General features: G+C 43.5%; 1 pseudogene; it reads right to left on the minus strand.

The window, feature by feature from the left end:
• Positions 1–3,908: 3,908 nt before the first annotated feature.
• LOC102757783 lies at positions 3,909–4,617 on the minus strand (annotated as a pseudogene).
• Positions 4,618–22,993: the final 18,376 nt, after the last annotated feature.

Consider the following 22,993-nt stretch of genomic DNA (forward strand, 5'->3'; position numbering starts at 1 on the left):
GGAAAGTTGACAATTATTTTTAAGCATTTACTGTGTGGAAAACATTATGGCGGGCACTGCTGGGGACTCATAAATACATTAGCGTTCACCTGTGTTCAGTGTCCTTAGGGAGGCACATACATAGTAACTTTGACGTGAAACTGAATTTGTTAAGTGTCTTACTAGAGGTTAGATAAAAATACAACAGGAATGAGGTGAATTTTCAATGGGGGACATGGGAAAACCACCCTAGCATAATGGATTTTAAATATATATATATATATATATATGCTCTCTGAAATCAAAAAATAATATATTAAAAAAATAAAATTAAAAATATAAATATTTGATCAGGCAGATTTGTGGGAGTTGTGGGGAGGAAATAGAGGGTAAGGGTTTCACTCAGGAGTCAGGAAACCTGGATTCTAGCCCCAGGTCTATGAGCCTACCAGCTGTGTGACCTTAGGCAAGTCAATCTCTCTGAGACTGTTTCTTCACCTGTAAGGTGGGGACATAAAAACGTACCTACCCATAACGGTACATACTTCCAGTTATATGATAAATAAGTTCTGGGGGTATAATGTAGACCATGATGACTAACAGTAATGTATCGTATATTTGAAAGATGCTAAGAGAATAGATCTTAAAAGTTCTCATCACAAGAAAAAATACTATAACTACATGAGGTGATGGATGCTAACTAAATTTATTGTGGTGATCATTTCCCAATATATACATATATCAAATCACTAGGCTGTAACTACAATGTTATATGTCCATTATATCTCAGTAACAGCGGAGGGAAACCACCTGCCTCATGGGTTTACTGGGAGGATTTTAGCTCAGTATCTGGCACATTAGAGGCTCTGGGTAAATGCTCGAAATAAAGTGTGTGTGTGTGTGTGTGTGTGTGTGTGTGTGTATACATGCATGTATGTGTTAGGAGTGTTTGCTGGTGAGCAGGAAGGCGGGGAGTGAGCGGTGGGGGTGGTGGGTGACTGTGGAGATGGATGGGTAGTGTTGAAAAAATGGGGGGGAGATGTAGTGAGAGATAAGACAAGAAAGCTAAAGAAGAATGAAAGAGTGGGAAATGTCTGATTTTACTCGGCTGGAAACCAGGAGCCAGCAATGTCTTTGATCCGATGATTAGAAAGTGCCCTCAGGTCCTGGAAGAAATGACCAGCCCCTGTGCTGTAGACTCAAATATTTACTCAGTGTCTATTCAGCACAGCGGATTGCTCCACTCCCTGAACTTGGGCTCCAACCCCACCCTTTCTCCGCACCCCTCCCCCCCTTTTTAAAAGGCCATCCTTCCCATGTGTTTTGAGTGAGGCCTGGAGGACAAAGGTGATTTTGAAATTTTGAAAAACAAAACAAAATCCCAAATGATGTCTCACCCAGTTACATCCTCCAAACCAACTCTTCCCAAGTTTCCTCACTCAAGCTCCAAAAAAATCATGGGATTAGTTGGGGAGGTTTACATGGAAACCACATGAGACTTGAGTTATTTCCCCGAACTGTCTTTGCTCCCCTGGTACAATACCCTATAAACTTGTACATACGGTAGAGCAGCTAGTAAATCAATCACAGGGGCCTCCCCTCTGCCAACCCATCCTGGAGAGAATGGGATCCCGAGGGCAGGTTGGGGAACTGCCGTCGGAATCTGTGAAGCTGCCAAAGTGCCCTGTCCTGGCCTGCCAAGTTCAATGTGAACTTTGGTGAACTTCCTTTAACAGCAGTTCGAATCAGCAACCTCTGTGCAATGCAATTCCAGCTTACGGCGTTACAGAACACAGGGTTTTAGGGAACTAGACCAGGCCAGTTCATTGATTTAGCCCATGAAGCTTAATTGCTCACATTAAATCTATGGCTCCGGCCATCTTTTCTGATTAAAAAGCTGCTGGGAGCGCAGGCTGGCCCCCTCTGCTTTATGACTGTTCTGAAGTGCAAGGACGGAGCCGCCGTGGGAGTTATCATTCCCAGGCAATGATGAATGGCGTGATTGCATGTTTTATTTCTGAATTAACCCATGGGACCCATGGCTTTGCACTTCATGTTAACCAACAGACACATAAATGCTCCCTGAACTTATGTGGGTGCGGGCGTTCGAATGCCCATTGTTTCCCTTGGAGTGCAGGAGCTCTGTGATCGGCAGGCCTTTCCCAGCAGAGTGGGGCTGGGCCTGCCTTCCGGGAGCCCTTGAGGAACCAGTTCTGTTAGGCCTCTGTTTGCTCTGGGACCCAGGCTTGTCCCAGCGGGGCCTCGCAGGGTGTCATATAAAGTCCCTTTGATCATGCGCTGCCCGCTGCCCGCTGCCCGAGCATCGCTAGTCCGGATCCAGCCCAGGCCTTTCATTCTTGCAAAGACATCAGGTCTCCCCCTTTAAAGATGTCTGCTTTTCTTACAGCAAAGCATAGAATTTTCACTCTTCAAGCTCTTTCCATATTTAAGGGGGGAAAGAAGCTATCTGTAGGGGTGCTCTTGCCAAGTTATTAGTTGTATGTCTGTGTGTGTGTGTGACTTCTTGTAATGTCATGGGGATGTGGAGAGGAAGGATGGGGGATGTTTAGGTCATAGTCCCCTGGCTTTGGAAAGAACCATCTTTGTATTACTTGTTCCCTTACTAAGAATTGAGTGGGAATATAGGGTAAGGGGGAATAGCAATGGGGGGAGGGGGAGGGCTAAGATTTAATTTAATGACTTGGTTTCATTTAATTGCTTCAAGTGTTTAATTTGTTTTAAGTGTTGCTATTCAATTTATTTTGAGATTTCACATAACATTAAATGAGGATGTGGCTTTTTATGTTTATTGAAAGACAGCATGAATTTATATCTTTATTATTGAGATATAGTTGATGTATAACATTGCATAAATTTAAGGTGTACAACATGTTGATGTGATACATTTATATATTTTCACATGATTGCCGTCATAAGGACAGTTAGCACTACTCTAACATCACATAATTGCCATGCTTTTCTGTGGTAGGAATAATTAAGATCTAGTCTTTTAGACAGTGTGACGATTATAACACAATATTGTTGGCTATATTCACTATACAGTGCATTAGATCTCCAGGACTAATTTATCTGCTCATTTCCATTTTGTACCCTGAACAGCATTTCTCCTATTCCCTCTCCCTTGAGCCCAAAACGCATGAGTTTGAAGAGGCTGGGGATGGTTAGGATGCAGTCTCCTAATATATAATGTTCCTTCACTTGGACGGCTCTCCGCTCAGTTCTGTAAGCCCAGCTCACATGGCCCTCCTCTGAGAAGTCTGCTCTGCCATCCCAGCCAATCCTTTCTCCTTTAAAAACCCCATTCGCCCAGCTATCGTGGCCCACTGGTTGAGGGTCAACCTAAGAACCAGAAGGACATAGTTGGATTCCTGGTCAGGGCATGCGCCCTGGAAGTTTGGGCTTGATTCCCAGTAGGGGGCTTGCAGGAGGCAGCTGATCAATGATTCTCTCCCATCATTGATGTTTCTCTCTCTCTCTCTGAAATTAATAAAAATATTAAAACAACAACATCCACTGCACTTTGTTTGAAGCTTCTTTTAAGCAATGTGTTTCTACTGCTGTTACTTATACAGACCTCTGAAGTTGAGATGTCTTTGTATTTCTGAAGCGTCTGTCAGATTTGCACAAAGGCAAGTATGTACCTGAAGGTATGTACTCAAAACTATTTATGGTGTAAACAAAAGGATGATTCAAAAATTCTGAGGAAAAAAAAGGTAGTGTACTTAGGTGCATACACAGGAAAAGGACATAAAAACGACATAAAGAGGACATAAATCTTAGAAGACATCTCAGGTACCTGCCTGCCACCGAGCCACACCCTATGGCTGCAGAGAAAACAGGCCAAGGTTAGGGCAAACCCAGCTGCGAGCTATCTTCTCTTCTCTCTCCTATGGTGCTTTCTTGTTTCATTTTTTTTTTTTTTATCACAAGTTGCCAACAGCACTTTATTTTTTCTTTTCAACATCCTGTTCTGCAGCTTCTTTGGCTCTTTTTGCCCGGATGCCAAAGAGCCGGGCATTGGCACGGGCCATGCGAAGACTGGCAAAAGCCTTGAAGTTCTTCTCCTCCTCTGTGATGACCCTGGCTTTCTCCTTCTTGTAGACATTCCGTATGGGCATGACTGGTCCGGTCAGCTGGGTGGCCAATTTGAGTTCTTCAGCAGAACTGTCTCCCTTCTTGGGGGCCGACGGCTTCCTGGGGCAGAGGATGAGCTTGGAGCGGTACTCCTTCAGCCGCTGCACGTTGGCCTGCGGGGACTCGGTGCACTTGTTCCGCCGCCTCGGATCCACCGAGATCCCAATGGTCCGGGCCACCTTTTTGTGGATGCCGGCCACCCGCAACTCCTCCAAGCTGAAGCCCCTGCCAGCTTGCACTTTGGTGTGGTACCTCAGGGTGGGGCATCTCAGATGGGTCCGGGACGCGGGGCAAGGGGCAATACAGCGCGCTTTGGCTTGCCAGGCCTTGCGCCTGCGGATCTTCCGCGCCAGCTGGTTAAACCACGTGGCAACGCGCCGCTGCCAGTCCTTGTGGAAGTGGGGCTTTAGGATCATGCCATTTCGGCTGGGCGCCATGGCTGCTGCCTACAGGCCTTCTCCGAAGGAGAACACCCGGCAGAAAGAAAGCTCTTGTTTCATGTTTTAAAGAGAATGGAATCACCTCAGTGGTTAGTCAAGTTAGTATTTTCATGTAGTAGGTCAATAACGCATGCCAATGACACATGTGTGTCTTGTGTCCTAATGACCTTTTCCAGCTTCCGACTATGTCAGAATGAGTAACTGTGCCACATTGGAGTTGGTCAGGCACACCAACACACCTCACTGCTGGCCGCAGTCATACTATGACCCACACGCCCCACTCAAGAGCCTGGTCATCTGTTCTGGACCCCACCAAGAAGGTCTGATGGTCTTATCAAGTTCCAAACGCAATTCTTGCCAATTGTTTAGGAACTCTGATTTGTGATTCTCGTGTTCTTTAAAACAACAATAACAACCACAGCAAACATTACTTTTAAATCCCCTAAAGATTATTTCAGAGAACCAATCTATATCTATAAAAGGCTAATATGCAAAGTGTCCCCTCAGGAGTTCCACCGGGAGAACAAGAGTTCAATTCCTCGCTATGACATGTGCTGACCACCAGGGGGCGGTGCGAAACATGGTGGGTGACCAGTGGTGGCTGTGGGGCGCTGAGGGAAGAAAAGGAAGGAGATAGGGAAGTGGGGAGGCGGCCCCTCACCTCCGCCACCAGGACCCTATCAGGCCAGGCCCTGGCTGGGATGGGGAACTGGGGTGGGTGGTGGCGGACACAGGCAGTGAGGGAAGGAGGAGGTGGGGAACCTGATTGGCCCTGACCGCTGGCCAGGCCTGGGGACCCTACTCATGCATGAATTTCGTGCATTGGGCCTCTAGTTACTAAATTATCTGATCAGGAAATCTTGGATGTATGTATTCTAGCATCATGTTCAGAAGGGGGGTTTGACATACTTTCCTAAGGTATCTTTCTCCCCAAAACCAACTAAAATTAGAGCAAAGACTTTTTAAAGCGTAAACTCATCAGGACAGGGAGAACTGAAGAGGGGACAGCAGCAACATAACTTGGGAAGCTGGACAATGGATGGACACATAGAAACTGACTTAGCAGATTGGAAAAAGCCATAGCTCAAAGTGGCAGTAAGGGAAGATGCTACCTCACTTGCACAAGAGGATAGATACTTCGGGAATTGTGCTTGGAGGGGGAGCTAATACAGGAAGTAGGGTGAAACCTAAAGAAATCATTGGATCTCTAGATCACAATCTCCCATTCCATGCCTCGGGGGGTCTCTTTCTTATATACTTGAAAGATATTTGGTGGTTTATTCCCTAGAAAGAGAGAAGGTCATAATTGTTAATGAAATAAGCACAAGAAACAGTTCCTGCTGGGAGAAGAAAGATAAATATTCCACGCCTGTCTCCAAATCAGTGTAGTTGAAAAGTGATGTTAATTGGAAACAGTTGAACTCAACAAAAGTTCTTCAAGATGTGTTTGCTAAATTAACTGGTCATTTTAACACTTATCCTGCGTTCTTAAAACAAGATCAATTGCAAATGAGTGACCTGACTTGCAGCTTCCCATTGCTCTCTGGGAAAGGGGAGCCGGAGGAAGGAGGTGGACCTGGGATGCTGCTATAAGCATCCAGTCCCTCCCCGCCTGGCTACCTTCGCACTTACTCCGAACTGCTCATCTGATGGTAATGAGCTCAGGCTCCTCTGAGGACATGCCAGCCTTCAATGGAACAGGGCTGAGCTCTGTGGGTAAAGCCTGAATTCAGGCAAAGTTTTTAAAAAGTTGGAATTTTGAACCCACTGTGCAATATATCTTTTAAGGCTTCTGGAATCTTGCAGTTCAAATGAGTTTCCTTGATTTATTGTGGATGAGTAATCCAGAAAGTTAACGTGCTCCTTTTTATAAAGAGTCTCGCTGTAAATCATTCACTAGTTCCCTAACTGGTCTTCATGCCGAGAGAGAAAGAAATGCTTTTAGGCCCCATGGCCCCTCCCTTCTGCCCCGGCTTCCCTGTGACCCCCTAGGATTTCCATAGAAGGTTTGCTCTCTGGGGTCTGGCTTCAGACCTGCACTCTGAGTGTACGCCTTTGGCAGGCAGGGTTCAAGTGCAGCTACCTGTTGTTTCTTGAGGTGGAGCAGTGGGTGTGGCAGCAAACAAAAATAATTCCATCCTGATGGACCAGCCAGTGGGGACTGGTGTCAGCAGGGTGGATCCCTGCTGCTCTTACCCAAGCCCCAGGTCAGAGCCGGCAGTCACACTCTTTATCCCTGCCTCCTGACCCTGGGTCAGTGTGCCCTTAAACCAGCCCATTTCAGTCACGGCTCGTGATATGTCTGGACACTGGACTGTGGAACGTGGTTCTGAAAAAAACAGATGGCCCTGGCTGGTTTGGTGCAGGGGATAGAGCGTGAACCTGCGGACCGAGGGTCCCAGGTTTGATTCCAGTCAAGGGCACATGCCAAGGTTGCAGGCTCGACCCCCAGTGGGGGACATGCAGGAAGCAGCCAATCAATGATTCTCTCTCATCATTGATGTTTCTATCTCTCTCTCCCTCTCCCTTCCTCTCTGATATCAATAAAAATATATTTAAAAACACACACACAATAAAACAGATGTTGGCCATTATTCAGCAATGACAGAGGCCCAATTTTCTTTCTTGGAAAAATCTGGAAGGGTTGTGGATTCATTCTCTAGTAAATTAAAAACAAGACTTCCCTGGCAGGCCGGTGTGGCTCAGGGGTTGAGCGTTGACCCATGCGTCAAGAGGTTACTGGTTCGATTTCCTGTCAGGGCACATGCTCAGGTTCTGGGCTTGATCCCCAGTAGGGGACGTGCAGGAGGTAGCTAATGGGTGTTTCTATTTCTCCCTTCCTCTTTCTCTAAAAATCAATAAAAACATTTTAAAAACAAACAAACAAACAAAACACACACACAAGACAAAAGACCTGTTGAATGCTAGTGTGAGCTTTAGAAGGCCAATCTTCTTAATGAGAGTTCCCATTGCCCCCAGCCGGCATTCTAAGTTTCCTTCCACTCATCCCAGCCTCTGCCCTTCTCCCAACTGCTATCCTCCGAATCTGGATATGTGGCAGAAGCCACTGCTGGGTGTCCAGCAGGTGTTCCAGGCCTGCCTGCTGGCCTGCAGGTCCCTGTCCCCCGCTCTTGGCTTTCCTGGGGAAGCCCTTTCCTGGCCTGGCATGTACAACCCTGGTGAAGTGAGTACAGAGTAACTCCTGTAAATTCCTTACAGCCCAGGCCCAGAGAGTCAAAGTCAGTTTCAGAGTTACCAGACAGTAAACAAAGGCCCTATGTGTCTCCGCTAAACACCAGCCTGGGGTGAATTTCCCAAGTATCGAGCCTTGAAGAAACCTTCTCCCAAAAGGTGGATCTAGGGAGCACATTCGAAGTCTGATGAGTCTGAAAACCTGGTGGTCAGTTCCATTCACTGCATACACACCTGCTTCTATGAGGAAGGACTTACGTACAGGTAGATCTTAGCTCCTCCACTTCCTGGCTGCATAATCTTGGGGGAATTACCTAACCTTTCTGATTTTCTAGTTCCTTATTAGTAAAAGGGGGATAGCAATACCTACCCCGTAGGGTGGGTTGTTGCAAGGATTCAAAAAGATAATATGCCAAGTGCAGGTGAAGGGAAAGCATTTAATATCTGGAGACCCTGTTGCTGTAATGTAACGTGTGCCATCTATGGACCAGACAGTGGACACAGAGATGAAAAGACATGGCCCCATCCATGCAATTTGTGACCCACAGGGAAGCTGGGCTCCTGCACAGACCATTTCGATCCGGCGTGGGAGCAGAAAGCTACAGGCATGCAGATGGCGCTGGAGGAGCTCCGCTGAGTCCATCTGGAACCTGGCGCTCCTTAAACTTCGTTGTGTTGTGTAATTGCCTGATAGTGAGTCGTTCGCTGGCCAGGTGGAGTCATGGGTGTAACTAGGTGGGGCAGGTGAGGCCAGAAGCCAGGTGCAGCCTGGGGAAGTGGTATGGGGGAAGGCGGGGGAGGGCGTGGTGTGCAGGGCCCTGCCTTCCATAAGCCTTCAGAGGTGCTACCTCCTGAGAGAGGCAAGACCCAGTCATCATTGCCATTATTATCATCATTGTCAATGTCAGCAGGGACATTCTAGACAGCCCATTGCACTCCTTACACCCCTTATCCCCGCCAGCACTGGTGACCGGCTAGAATGTGAAAAGTCCTCCTAGTACGCACACAGCCTGCTGGTAGTGCGCCTTCTTGGCTGGAGTCTGGAAATTGTCTGGCTGTCACAGTCACTTTACATCGGCATCTTTTACCTCTGGTTGTTTTCGTGGAGGTTCAAGCTGTTAGTGACTTGAAGTTCTAAGAACAATTCAGACTCTGGGCCCAGTGAAAGGTGTGGTCAAAATGGATGTGATGGATTTAATTAGGTGTTCGGTCATTCTTGGGTTTGACCATGAACTCACCAGTCTGGCGTTGGAAGCTGTTTCCAGTGTGGCCTCTACTAATCTTTTATTTTACCTTTTCACATTTCTCATCCTAGTCCATTCCGTTTGAAGTGCTCTATTTTCTCGACCCCCTCTGACTGGATACAATCCTCTTTTTTGAAACCACCCCTAGCAAATTTTTGGCACTTCCCTCAAACGATTTCCCGTGTTGTCTTTAATTATAGTTATGTAAGGACTCATCTTACCCTTCCCATGAGATGGCACGCCAGTGAGTCGACAGTAGGGGCCATGCCTTCTTCCTTCTGTATCCCAGTGCCTTATATATAGGATGTGCTTGGTAAATATTTGTTGAGCTAAGGGAAAGGAAAAGAACATGATTAAACACCTACAGTGCACCAGATGGTGACTGGAGAGGCCTTGAAAGCCACAGTCCCAGTGCTCATGTCTTCCTGAATTGCTGTGGTCTTGGGTTATAAACATTAAACTCATTAGAGCTTTCAGAGTATTTAAACAAGTGCTATTGTTTGTATAACACTGATGTGGCTAATGCTAACTCTAAAAGCTGATAATGAACTATAGAAAATAAAGTGTCTGTGGGTAGCAATGATTAACAATATTTTCTGTAGAAGGGCTGGTGTTGGGTATCTGGGGTTTCTGCAGGTAGATCAGTAACTTTTGTTCAGACAGCGCTGCCCTCTCCCCACCCCCACCCCCAAACTAGTAGCTGTGAAAATACCTTGGTGGATCAGTGAAACTCATCACCTATAGGATAATGTAGATTTCAATTCAAGAGCAAGAAAAACAGCAGAGGGTAGGTTTGGATTATAGCTCTATATGGGACTGGCTGGATTAGTCAGTCTTATTGTGATAATGCTGTGTAACAAACAACTTCAAAGTCTTAATGGCCTTCAATACAGTAAAAAAATATTGTTTGTTCATGTAGTTTTTGAGTGGCCATGACTTGGTGCTGTGTTGTAGGGCCACCCCCACATATCTTACTACTCTGGAACCCAGGTTGAAGGCACACCTCCTCACTGGCCAGCAATGTTCCCCTGTTGGAGAGCAAAAGTTCAAGATATTTGCAATGGCTCTTAATGGCTTCATTCAAAAATGGCACGTTATCTCCTGACCAGTGTGGCTCAGTTGGTTGGGTTTCATCCCATACACTGAAAGGTTGCTGGTTTGATGCCTGGATTTCAGGCTCAAGCCCCAACAGAGAATTGATGTTTCACTCCCACATCTATGTTTCTCTCTCTCCTTCTCCATTCCTCTCTCTCTAAAAATCTTTAAAAAGAAATGGCATGCTATCACTTCTGCCCACATTCCATTGGCCAAAGTATTTGACTTAACTGAGCTGTAAATTAATGGGGCAGAGAATGGGGGAGAGAGAGGATAGAGTGAAAATTGCTAAATTATAATTCAGTCTACCACAGAGACACTTAGAATATTTTATCCCTCGCACTGATGGAATTCTGAACTTCTGGAAGAGAGAGCCCAATAGTGTGCCTGGCACATTATTGACCCTCAGTACGTTTGTTGAATAAACGATTGAACTGTCATAGCTCAACTTAACAGGTGCCTGCCCTTTTCTCTAGTTACATGTTTTTTTCATGAGGTAAGGTCGTTCCTTTTAGAAACACATAGAGAGGTTAGATGTCGCTGGATGTTCTCATCCTAGTCCAAGTGGAGTGTTTGCTGCTGGCCTCTGTGGTAGGGCTGTCAGGAGGGAAGAACCTGTAGCCAGACTCATCCTTGGGAGGACCTGTGGGTGAGCAGATGTAAAAAGGTAGTTTGGGCGGCTCCCCACCCACAGCCACACCCATGGAGGGACCAGCAGTGGATGGAGAGCAAATAGCAGGTTTCACCTGGCGAGCCTTTCCCCACCCAAAAAGGGTGTGCCTCGCTGAGGGAAGCTCATTACATGAGGTTTAACCTCACAAAGTGGGTAGCTGGGGCGGGGCTATTTCTGTTGCAGAAACTTGTTCCTTTCAAGAGAAATGAGAACAGGATCCTTTAACTAGTGCTGTGGTGACAGCAAGACAGTTGGAATTGGGACTTTGGCATCGAGCTGGACTGTGTTGGAGTCCCAGCTCTACCACTTGCTATATGACCTCGAACAATTCACTGTGCCTCTCTCAGACTCAGTTTCCTCAACTGTAAACGGGGCAAAATGATAGTACATATTTCAAGGGCTCCTGTAAGGATTAAATTTGCTGATGCGTATAAAGTTCTCAGTTCTCATGTCAGTGCCTAGTAAGTAGAAAACATAGTAATTGGAAGCTATTATTATTATTACTATTATTATCATCATCACCACCATTATTTTAACATGTTGAGTGAATTTCAAATGTTATAGACTTTAATTACATTCAAATCCTCAGAAAAAAAAAACGTATCTATTTTTCAAAGCAAAGAACTCCTGTAGCTCTTAGGAAGGGTGAGAGGCAAAAATGTAGAGAAGGCACAAAGGAAGAAGGGAGAGAAGAAATTAAGAAGGAGGCCTGGGTTTGTTGAGGCATCTGAAGAAGAGAAATTAACACAAGATTGACTGGAAAAAGAACTCTTGGGTTTGTTAGTCCACGGGGAGAGAGAGCGGTCCACAGCTCATGTTGGGAGTTGAGTTTCAAGGGACCAGAATCGAGAAAGGGCTGCTCCTTAAAGCAGCATGAGATATGGAAAGCAAGAGGGAGGAGCTAAATCAGACTCACCAGAAGTAAACAAGAGTCCAAGTCCTAGAGGGCTGAAGGGAGCACCAGTTTCACAGGCACATGGGTGGTGGTGGTAAAGGCAGACAGGCCCTCCTGGCAACCCCACCCCAGAGGACGGATGGGATGTAGAAGAGATGGGCTGGGAGTGAGACCATGTCAGGAAGAAAGAAGAGGGTCTGGGGTGATGGGGTGATGGCTGTGAGCATCTTGGGACAGGCACACCTTGCCTAACAGGCTGGGGCGGGGCAGCTGTGAGAGTGTGACAGGTATGGAAGAAAGAGCAGAGGCAGGGCCTAGGGCATGGAGGTGACACAACACTGATGAGGCCAAGAGTGACCAGCCTCATGGGGGCTCAAGATGAATCTCTGAATGCAGGGAAACGGAGGCTCTCCTCCCTTCCAAAACTTTCCTTTTGTTGGGCCGTATTACCCTCCCATCTGCTTGTACTTCCAGGACTGATGTTTTTAGGATGTCATGAAGCACTGAACAGAAACCCTGAGAAGGAAGAGGTGTGGTCCTGTAAATGGCTGGAAAACAGCTAATGAAAGTCACCTCTTTCTGCTGAGACACCTCAGAACCTCCATGGTTTCTGGTGTCACGGCTCCGTTTTATTCTCACAGCCCTGAGCGTGTCTGCTTTGTTTGCAGTGTGTGCTTGGTCGATGTCTAGTTCAGTGTCTGGCGCATGGGAACTGTTCAATGAATATCTGCCAAATGAAATAAGTGGAAAGTGCTGGAACCTTCAGAATAGTTCTTGTTAAGAGGATTTCAACGTTCTTTTATGTTGAAAAATGTGAGTCCTTCAAAAGAGCTAAACATTTGTGGATCGGAGAGGAGGGGGAAGGCTCAACCCTGGACGGGATTTGGTGTCATTGCAGTCTGTTTGAAAGTGGAGGGGACCGAGCTAGGCCATGTCCAGCCCAGCCCCATAGTAGCATTGTCCTAGGGTTGGCCATATTAGATGGTACCTCAGTCAGGCAGGGCCCCAGTAAAGAACAAATGGCACTCTCATATGCGGTCACTGAGGGGAGTTTAATAAAGAGACTATTTATAAGGGATGGACAGGTGAAGGGAAATCATAGGGGTGAGTTGGAAGCCTGAGAATGGTACAATGGGTCTGTTACCACCCTGGGACTGAAAGGGCAAGGAGAAGGTGTAGATGGGGAAGAACCCTGGAGAGAGAGCTGTGTGAAGAGGGCTCCCTGACAAGGCAATGGCCTTTGGCCTTCGGTGGACGGACTTGGCCACAACACTCAGAGAGGAAGCTGAGTGAATAGATACCCTATCCCATGCTGCTTCCTCCCTTCCGCCTCCTGCGGTGCTCCCTATTGGCTGAATTGACTGGATAGCAGAGGGCTGGGGAATCTATTGAAGCCACCCCACAGGGTACAGCCCAAGCTGGAGAAGGGTGGAGAGTGGAGATGGAAAGGTACGCGGAAGATTTCCAGTGCAAGGGGTGGGTCATTTGAGAGCCTGGGGAAAATAAAATGTGAGGTGGAGCCTTCAAGTTCCTAGATGTGGTCCCTGCTTACGGCAATATGTGGTCTGACCGTGGAGTCCAGCTTCTCCAGTCAACATGTGGGGTGGAAACTAGAAAGCACAGAGGTGTGATAAAATACAGGGATGAAACTGACACAGGGTGGAGACTGGGTGGGGCCAGGGAGGTCAGCTTAGGCGTTGCTCATTTAATCTTATTAATGATCTATAAGATACAAACACCTGGATGAAATTGGCCAAGCTGACCAAATTATAAAGTGTTGTGAACTCGGGCAGAGAGAAACTAATGGCTTACCAGTGGAATATGCCAATGGACTTAGAAGACAGGATTTTGCCAAATGAGATGTAGGGATCTACGGGCAGCGTGAGTCAAATTACACCCATCCACCAGGAGGCAGAAAACTGGAAGGGCAAGACATGAGCAACCAAGACTAAGTTAGAGTGAAACAGGCTGCAGGAAATGCCAACCTTGTGGGGACTTTTGGTAGAAGGAAAAGTCTGTGTTGGGTGATTCATTGGCGCTCTCTCTCTCTCTCTCTTTCTCTCTCTCTCTCTCTCTCTCTCTCTATATATATATATATATACTTGGCAACCATGATTCAATAACCAAAATCACTTAATTAACCAGGAATCCGAACAGAGCTAAGTCCAAGAAGAGTCGTATGTGCTAATGGAGGCCTCTCACAAAACTAAATTAAAAGATTGGCTTTGGTGGAATAAGAAGTAAAAAGAGTTGTTTCACGTTTTTTGTATACCCTTTGACCCAGAATTCTACTTCAAGGAATTTATCTAGAGAAATAATCAATAAAGTAATTCTTAGAGCTACATGTACTAGGATGTTCACTGTAGAATTTGTTACAATAGCTCCAAATTAGAAATAACCTATATGTTCAATGGTAGGAGATTATTGAAAGAAATTTTGCTAAAAATGGATGGATGTTATAGAAGACTTTTAATGACATTGGGATTTGTTTAATATGTAGTTTAGAGAGGAAAGAACTGACTCTACAACACTTTGATTTCATTGTAGTTACACACATATGATATACAGAAAGAAGGCTGGAAAGATCTCTGTGAAATGATTAGAAGTGATGAACTCTTTTAAAGATGGTATTAAGAATAATTTTTTTCTTATCCAAATTACCTCAATTTCTACAATAGACATGCATTACTTTATGATATAAAAGCATTTTTAAAAATCTGGTGAAATGTGCTTTTTTCTCCTAAGAATGCATTAAAATATCTATAATTTAAAAAAATTTCACCACCTTCTGCCCTTTTTGTAGTTCATTTGCAGTGAGTGATGAAATCCATTTGGTAATACATCTCACCCAATTGAGCTACCTGGCCAGGCCTAAAAGTAATGTTTAATCAACCCCAACAATGGAATGCAACTTTGCTTCCTTTAAAATGAGGTTACGGAAGAATATCCCTCAGCCCTTGCATGTGGCTCTTGAGGATCCCCCCTCAGGTTTGCAGGGCACGCCTTGTAAATACCTGTATCCCTTGAGCTCTAACATGCTATGATTTCATATATTTAGGATTCCTATGCCCCCAGAGAGCCCAATCTAAGAGAAATGATAAGAGCCAGATGTCATTTGCATTCCAGGAAATCAAGAAGAAATGTTTTCCTCCTCCAGTAGTAGGCATTTATTGGGCATCTACCCAATGCCAAGCCTTGCACTCAGGGGTAGAGATAAGATGAAGACACAGTCTTCTCTAAGGAGTTCACACTCAAATGAGGGAAACAGAAACAGGCAATCATAACAAATTGAGGCCAGTTCTATGGTAAGAGCTCATAGAAGGCAATGTGCAACACACACACCCAAAGTCAGACTGAGCAACTCTAATTGAAAAATTAATTAATTAATTAAAAATTTGTGACTTAAGGAGAGGGACATGAGGAGCATTTAAACTGGACCTTGAAAGACAAGTGAACTTTTAGCAGTCAAGGAAGTGAGTGTGTATCTTAGAGGGGAGGGCCCCAGAGGAGGGGGACTGGGAACAGGGGAGAGTTCCCGGAGGAAAATGTGCTCATTGGCAGGATGGAAAAGACTGAAAAGCCATGTCATTTTTTTTTTACATCTTCTTTGGTAGAGTGACAAATCTTGTGCCCATTTTTTAATTGGGTTCTTTTATCTTCTTATTATGTAGTTTTAGAGTTCTTTATATATTCCTGAGTCAAGTTTTTTGTATTGCAAATATTTTCCTTCTATTTCTGGCTTACTTTTTCATTAATGTATATTTCAAGAGCAAGAGTTTTTCCCTCAGTGCCAAGCATGGGGGTGAGGGGGACTCCTCCCCAGGCCCCAGTAGTTTCAGAATGCCTCCCACAGTCCCTCCATGGACACAGGAGCTTCTCAAGTCTCATTTTTATTCAGACAAAGATCAGGGGAAAAAATAAATCTTGAATTTTGATGAAGTACAATATATCAATTTTTTCTTTTAGGAGTCATGCTTTTGTGTCCTATCTAAGAAATCTTTACTTACACTAGGATTACAAAGATTTTTCTTCCATGTTTTCTCCTAGAAGTTTTATACTTTTAGCATCTACTAGCATTTCTAGTATTGGGGACATGGTGTAATTACAGGTCAAGGTTCATTTTTTTTTTTTCCCCATATGACTATTCAGCTGTTTCAGCATTAGGTGTTTAAAACACTATTCTTTCCACTATAGGAAATTGACTATTGAAAATCTGGTCATATCTTATGCCAATACCAGGCTCTCTTGGCTGCTGTGGCTTTATAGTAAGTCTTAAAATCTTGCAATGTCAGTCTCCAACTTTGTTCTTCTTTTAAAAAGGTATCTTGCCCAGCCAGTGTGGCTCAGAGGTTGAGTGTTGACCTATGAACCAGGAGGTCATAGTTTGATTCCCAATCAGGTTACATGCCCAGGTTGCAGGCTTGATCCCCAGTAGGGGGAGTGCAGGAGGCAGCCAATCAATGATTCTTTCTCATCATTGATGTTTCAATCTCTCTCTCTCTCCCTTCTTCTCTGAAATCAATTAAAAAATACACATTTTTAAAAAAGGTATGTTAGCTATCCTAGATCATTTGTATTTCCACAATTAGAATTAGCTTGTTAATTCCCCTACCAAAAATGGCTGCTAGATTACTGAGTGGCATATAGTTGAATCCATAGATCAATCGGGAGGGAAATGACAACACTATTGAATCTTTGAGTTTAAAAAGAGTTTAAAAACACTTGTTACCAGAAGCTAAAGGATGATGGATACAGTACAGTCCTTAGGGGCAAAGACATTATTACAAACATCCAACTGGTGGAACATAGTGTTCTGGCCAAGGAATTTCCCACTCAATCCCTCCTCTAAGGGAGTGTGTCTGTGTTGGAGTCTCTAATTAAAGACTTGCAGGAAAGATAAAAAGTCATTATGTTTCACCTTAAGAAGCATTCACATTACTTAAGGTTTTCCCTGAGAGGCCCCAGGAAATGTCTGTCTTCTGAGACTGAGAAACCCCCCAGCCTTCCTGGACTTTCTACACTTGATCACCAAGATGCAGACATTCTGAGGCCCCTTCAGCCACCCTATTGGGCCCTAGTCCCAGGCTTCAGAAGAGGCTAGGAGAGGAGAATCAAGACCCACCAATCTTCTAGTCCTTGCAGAAGGAGCTGGCATATCACTCCCGGTGAAAGTGAATCAAGACACTGTATTAAAATAGCGGTTTGGAGTATGGGACAAGGTGGTTGAGTGGTTAAGGCAAAGGAATGCTAAAATAGGGGTATGGGAAAACCAGAGGGGAAGGGGAGAAAGAGGAGCCTCCTTGGCTATGTTTGACTTGTGTCTTAAAGGATAATGTGGCTGCTGTGTGGAGAGTAGAATTGGGAGTGGGGCTGGGGAGACAGTCAGGAGCTGTTGGGAGGATTTGGTAGAGAAATGATGATGGTGTGGAATCATTCACATTCACAGTCAGCAATGAAGAAGTGAGAAGTGTTGGGTTCTCAAAGGCCCCTGTGTATAAAGTGGGGTTAGCTATGGTAACCCCACTGGTTGTTGAGGAGATTCAATGGGATCACACAGGAGAATCCTTACAACAGTGTCTGGCACACAGTAAGGGCTCAGTATTATTGAACATTGGCATCCCTGCAGGATTTCCCTTTAACAAGGCACTGGGCCAGAGGAAGTGGGCCTTGCTTTGAAGCCTTGGACCAGTCTTTATTATATATATAAAAATACCATTTTCTGTTTGGCCCATTTTTTGCCTATCTGACTCAAAAACTGCTGGACTACATGAATGATTTTCACCAGATCCCTAAGCTAATGGAGGACAGAAAAGATATGTAGAGTATTTGGAGCCTAGCAGTTGCCCCAACCTGGGACAAGGCAACTCGAAAAGAGGTGAGGGAACTAGTTCTGGCTTTTTTGAAAACTTCGTGACTTGGTTTCAGTTTCTTAAACAATAAAATAGGGGTAAGATGCTACGTCACAGGATCTGTTAGGGGCCAAAAGCACTGAAAGCTCTAAAGCTAGACAGACGGGGGCTGAACTGCTACTCTCTCTAACCCAAGCAAAGAGCGTTGGGGAACATCATAGAAATGTAGAGCTGGACTAAGGTTGATGTTTACAGCCCAAATGAGGCATTTTACAGATGAGGAAACCACTGGGAGAAGAGGTGACATGCCTGTGGCCACACAGCTGCTTAATGGCAAAGCTGGCAGGGGTGCCAGTGCGTGCTCCTGTCACTATACCACAGTGGGAGCACAAAGGGAGCATGGTCCCACTGAGAGACTTCCTGTGGGCAGCTCTTAAAGAAGCGGGTCTCCATGTCTAGCCCTGCCTTTTTTTTTTTTTTAATGGTTCCATCAGTATTAACAATAGTATACAATCAGATAACCATAACAATTGAAATACAGAATATTTCATCACTCTGTTTCCAGACAGGGGACCTGGCCCTAAGGGATCTGCCTAGGGCCAGCTGTTAGTATAGGTTCTTGACTTCATGCAGGAAAGATTTCACAACACAAGTCCAGATGACGAGGGAATGTTTATTAACATTGGGGACAGTAAAAACAAGGAAAAGCTTAGCATAGAAGAAGCGACAGGAGAGTCTAGGCTGGGCTGCCTTAGCTCTCAGAGCAAAAGGGGTGTTGGGGGAAGGTTCAGAGGATTAGCCTGGGATGAGCTGCCGTTGCCCGTTGCTCTCCTGATTGCAAGCCCTGCGGGATCCTTTAGAGTTTAGGAGACGCAGGCCTGTGGAGGAAGAAGAGAGGAAAGAAGAGGGGGAAGGGAATGGCTCAGGCTGCTCTCCAGAGGGAGAGTGTGTGCTGGGTCCCTTGTCTTGAGGCATCTGTTTCTCCCTTACAGATAGGGATCTTAGGGAAGGCTTTTAGCAGAATATTCATCAGTTTTCTAGGTGTGCTCTTTCAGGGTTGTGGTCTCCACTGATTGGTCAGAGTCAGGGAAGGGTGTCATTGGTCACTGTGGCCAGTCCTGGTGTTGCCCACCTGGTTTTTCTGCTTTTTTGGGCCTGGAGCTGAAATACAACTGAGGCCTAGATGTTAATTCTAGGGAGGTGAACTTCTGTATCTGCTGTAAATTGCTCCGCCAGTTTGTTCAGCTATCTGTCTCAGTTTCCCCATTCTACTTGTCCTGGCTTCCTGGCCTGTCTCAACTCTACAAACAGTCCTTCTTGCCTCTGTGCAGCCATTCTTTCTCCTCACCCTATCCCACCCCACCCTACTCCAGTGACAACTGGTCTGGTTTTGATCCCTATACTGTTTGCCTTTTTCAGAGCATCATATGCCTTCATCCATTCAGGGCTGTGTATTGGATATGGCATATGTACCATAAACTGGGTTGCTTAGAAAGAACAGAAACCTCTTCTCACAGTTCAAGGGACTGGGAATTCTGAAACTGAAGAATTGTCAGACCCAGTGTCTGGTGAAAGTGCACTTCCTGATTCGCAGATGGCTGTTGTCTTGCTGTGTCCCCACCTGGCAAAGGAGCTCTCTGGGATCTCTGTTACTTGAGAGGTAGATAGAGAGAGAGAACTAATCCCATCCATGAGGGCTCTACCCTCATGAATACAGTACCTTCCAAAGGCCCCACCTCCAAATACTATCACATTGTGGGTTTGGATTTCGCATGTAAATTTGGGGAACACAGACCTTCAGATTACAGCATCATATATGGTAAATGGAAAATACAGCTTGAAGCCTTTGAATGTGGCTTTAGTCACTTAGCGTAATGCATTTGGGATGTAACCATGGTGTTGCCTGTATCAGTTGGTCTCTTTTTACTAGTGACAATTTTTCCATTGTAGAGATGTATTGCAATTCATTTAGCCATACACCAGGTAATGGACATTTGGGTTGTTTCAAGTTTTCGACTATTAAAAATAAAGTTGCCATGAATACTCACATATATATGCCTTCTTCTCAGGGATAGGAACCTAAGAGTGAATTTCCTGGGTCATAGGGCAAATGTATGGAAGCAACTTCATGAGGACCTGCCCAGCTGTGTTCCAAACTGCTGTCCCGTTTTGCATTCCTGTAAGTAACCAAAGGAAGTTTTACTTGCTCCCCATCCTCAGCAGCACTTGCTATTGACAGTTATTTTATAGTTTCCATTCTAAGAAGTGTGAAGTGGTATCTCTTTACGGTATTTTTTGAAATATATATATATTTTTTATTTATTTCAGAGAGGAAGGGAGAGGGAGAGAGAGATAGAAACATCAGTGATGAGAATCATTGATGGGCTGCCTCCTGCACGTCCCCTACTAGGGATGAAGCCCGCAACCTGGGCATGTGCCCTTGACTGGAATTGAAACTGGCACCCTTCAGTCCACAGGCCAACGCTCTATCCACTGAGTCAAACCAGCCAGGGCTCTTTCTGGTCTTACTTTTCATTTCCCTTATTACTAATGATGTTGAGCATCATTTTATGTACTTACTTGCCATTTGTATGTCCTTTTGGTAAAGTTTCAGTTCAAATCACTTATCCACTTGTTTAAATTGGGCTTCTGTTTTCTTATTACTGAGTTTTGAGAATTATTTATCTTTTTTGGATATAAATCTTATTCAGATATACACTTGGCAAATATGTTGTTCTACTCTGTGATTTATCTTTTCATTCTTTTAGTAATGTCTTTTGAAGAGAAGAAATTTAAAATTTTTGATGAAGTCCATTTTATCAGTTGTGTTTTTCTTTTATGGATATTGGTGTTGGAGCTAAGAAACCTTTGTCTAACATTTCTAAGGTCACAAAGATTTTCATGGCTTCAGGTTTTATATCTAGGTCTATGAGTAATTTTGAGTTAATTTTTGTATATTGTGAGAAGTATAGGTTGAAGTTTTTTTAATAAAGAAAATTTGCATTTGTTACACCCACTATTCTTTCTCAGCTGAATTACTTTTGTACATTTGTCAAAGTGAGTCGTCCCTATACATGTGTGTGTCCATATCTGGACAGGAGGTAAATGTGTTTGCTACTGATCTATTTCTCTACCTTGATGCCAATGCCACACTGTCTCAATTACTGTAGCTTTTTAATAAGCCATGAAATCAAGTAACGTTAGCCCTCCATCTCTGCTCTTCTTTTTAAAAGTTGTTTTGGCTATCCCATGTTCTTTGCACTTCATTGTGAATTTTAGAATCAGCTTATCAATTGCTACAAAAAGGCCCACCAGCATTTTGGTAGGTATTACATTGAAAAAATAGATCAATTTGGACAGAATTGACATCTTAACAAAATTAAGTCTTTTGGCCCATGAGCACAGTATCATGCTCTAATTATTCAGATGTGCTCTTTATTTTTTCCCAGCAATATTTGTAATTTTTAGTGTATAGGTCAAGCATTTCATGTTTACTGCTTTTGTAAATTTTTAAAAATTTTAACTTTGCATTGTTCATTGCTAGTGTATAGAAATACAGTTGATTTCTGTATATTGACCTTATATCCTGCAGCCTTGCTAAACTCATGTATTAGTTCTAGTAGTTTTTAATAGATTCTCTCAGATCTTCTACGTAGATGATCATGTCATTTATGAATAAAGACAGTTTCACATTTTTCTTTCCTAACTAAGTGTCTTTATTTCTTTTGCTTGCTTAATTTCAGGGGCTAGAATCTTCAGTAGAATGTTGGACAGAAATGAGAGTGGACATTCTTGTCTTGCTCCTAACCTTAGGAAGAAAACAGAAAACATTTGATATTTCATCATTACATATGATATTAGCTGTAGGCTTTTCATAGTGCTGTTTATCAAGAGGAGGTTTCTGGTTTCTGAAGGTTTTATCAGGAATGACGCTGGAGTTAATAAAGTTCTTTTCCTGAGTTTATTAAGATGCTCATGTGGTTCTTCTTTTGTTAATGTGGTGAATTTCAAATGCTTAACCAACTTTGCCTTCCTGGGCTAAACTCCACTAAGTTGTGATGTATTTATATTGTTTCATTTGATTTACTACAAGTTTTTTAGAATTTTTGTATCTATCTCATTAGGCACAATGACCTGTAGTTTTTCTTGTTCTTAAAACTATATTTGTCTGGTTTTGGTATCAGAGTAATGCTGGCCTTATAGAGCAAATGTGGAAATATTTCCTCTTCTTCAGTTTTCTGCAGAAGTCTGTGTAGCACTGCATTTTTCTTTCTTAAATAGTTGGTAGAAGTCCAGTGAAACCATATGGACTTGGGATTTCCTTTCTGAGAAGGTTTTTTAAACTAAAAGTTCAGTTTTGTTAATATCAAGGTTATATTTGGTGAGTTTGGGTAGTTTGTGATTTTTAGGGAATTTAGGGTACATTTTATCTAAACTATCAAATTTATTGGCATAGAGTTTTTCATACTACTCCCTTATTTTCTTTTTAATGTTTGCAGGGTCTGTAGAAACATCACCTCTCATATTCTTGATATTGGTAATTTCATTGATCTTTATGAAGAACTGGGTTTTTGTTTCATAGATGTTTCTCTGGTTTTTCTGTTTTCAATTTCATTGATTTCTGAAGTTATCTTTATCCTTCCCGTCCTCCTGCTTGCTTTCAGTTTAATTTTCTCTGCTTTTAATAGCGTCCTAAGGTAGAAACTTTAGATAATTGATTTTTATCCATTTTTATTTCTAAAATAAGCTTTTAATCTTATAATTTCCCTTTATTCTTGGTTTCAGTCACATCTTAAAAATTTTTATAAGCTTTATTTTTACTTTTATTTAACTAAAATATTTTCTAATGCCTCATGTGAAACCTCTCTGATCTGTGAGTTATTTAGAAGTATGTTGTTTAATTTCCAAATATTTGGGGATTTTCCTGATATATTTCTGATGTTGATTTCTAATTTTATTCTATTGTGGTCTTAGAAATCCTTTGCATAATTTCAATTTTTAAAAATTTGTTGAAATGTGTTTTATGGCCCAGTACATTATTTACATTGGTGAATGTCCTGTGTGTGCTTGGTATATTCTGATATTTTGGGGTTTTCTTTAAATGTTGATTAGGCCAACTTGGTTGATAGTATTATTGAGGTCTTCTCTGATCTTACTGATATTCTGTCTTCCTATTTTGTTGATTACTAACAGAGGAGTAATAAAATCTCCAACTAATGGAAGATGTGTTTATTTCTTCTTTCTGTTCTATTAATATTTGCTCCATATATTTCCAATCTCTGTTGTTAGATGCGTAGATGTTTAGGATTGTTATGTCTCCCTGGTAAATTGGTCCCCTTTGTGATTCTGCAATGGCCCTCTCTATCCCTGATGGTATTCCTTGCTCTGAACTCTGTGCTTTGCAGTTTTTGCAACCAGAAGGCATTGAGACCCAGGCATAACAGGAACCAACAGGCTCCTTTCAAACTCTT

This window comes from Myotis davidii, unplaced genomic scaffold (assembly GCF_000327345.1).
Source record: "Myotis davidii unplaced genomic scaffold, ASM32734v1 scaffold235, whole genome shotgun sequence".
Taxonomy (NCBI): Eukaryota; Metazoa; Chordata; class Mammalia; order Chiroptera; family Vespertilionidae; genus Myotis; species Myotis davidii.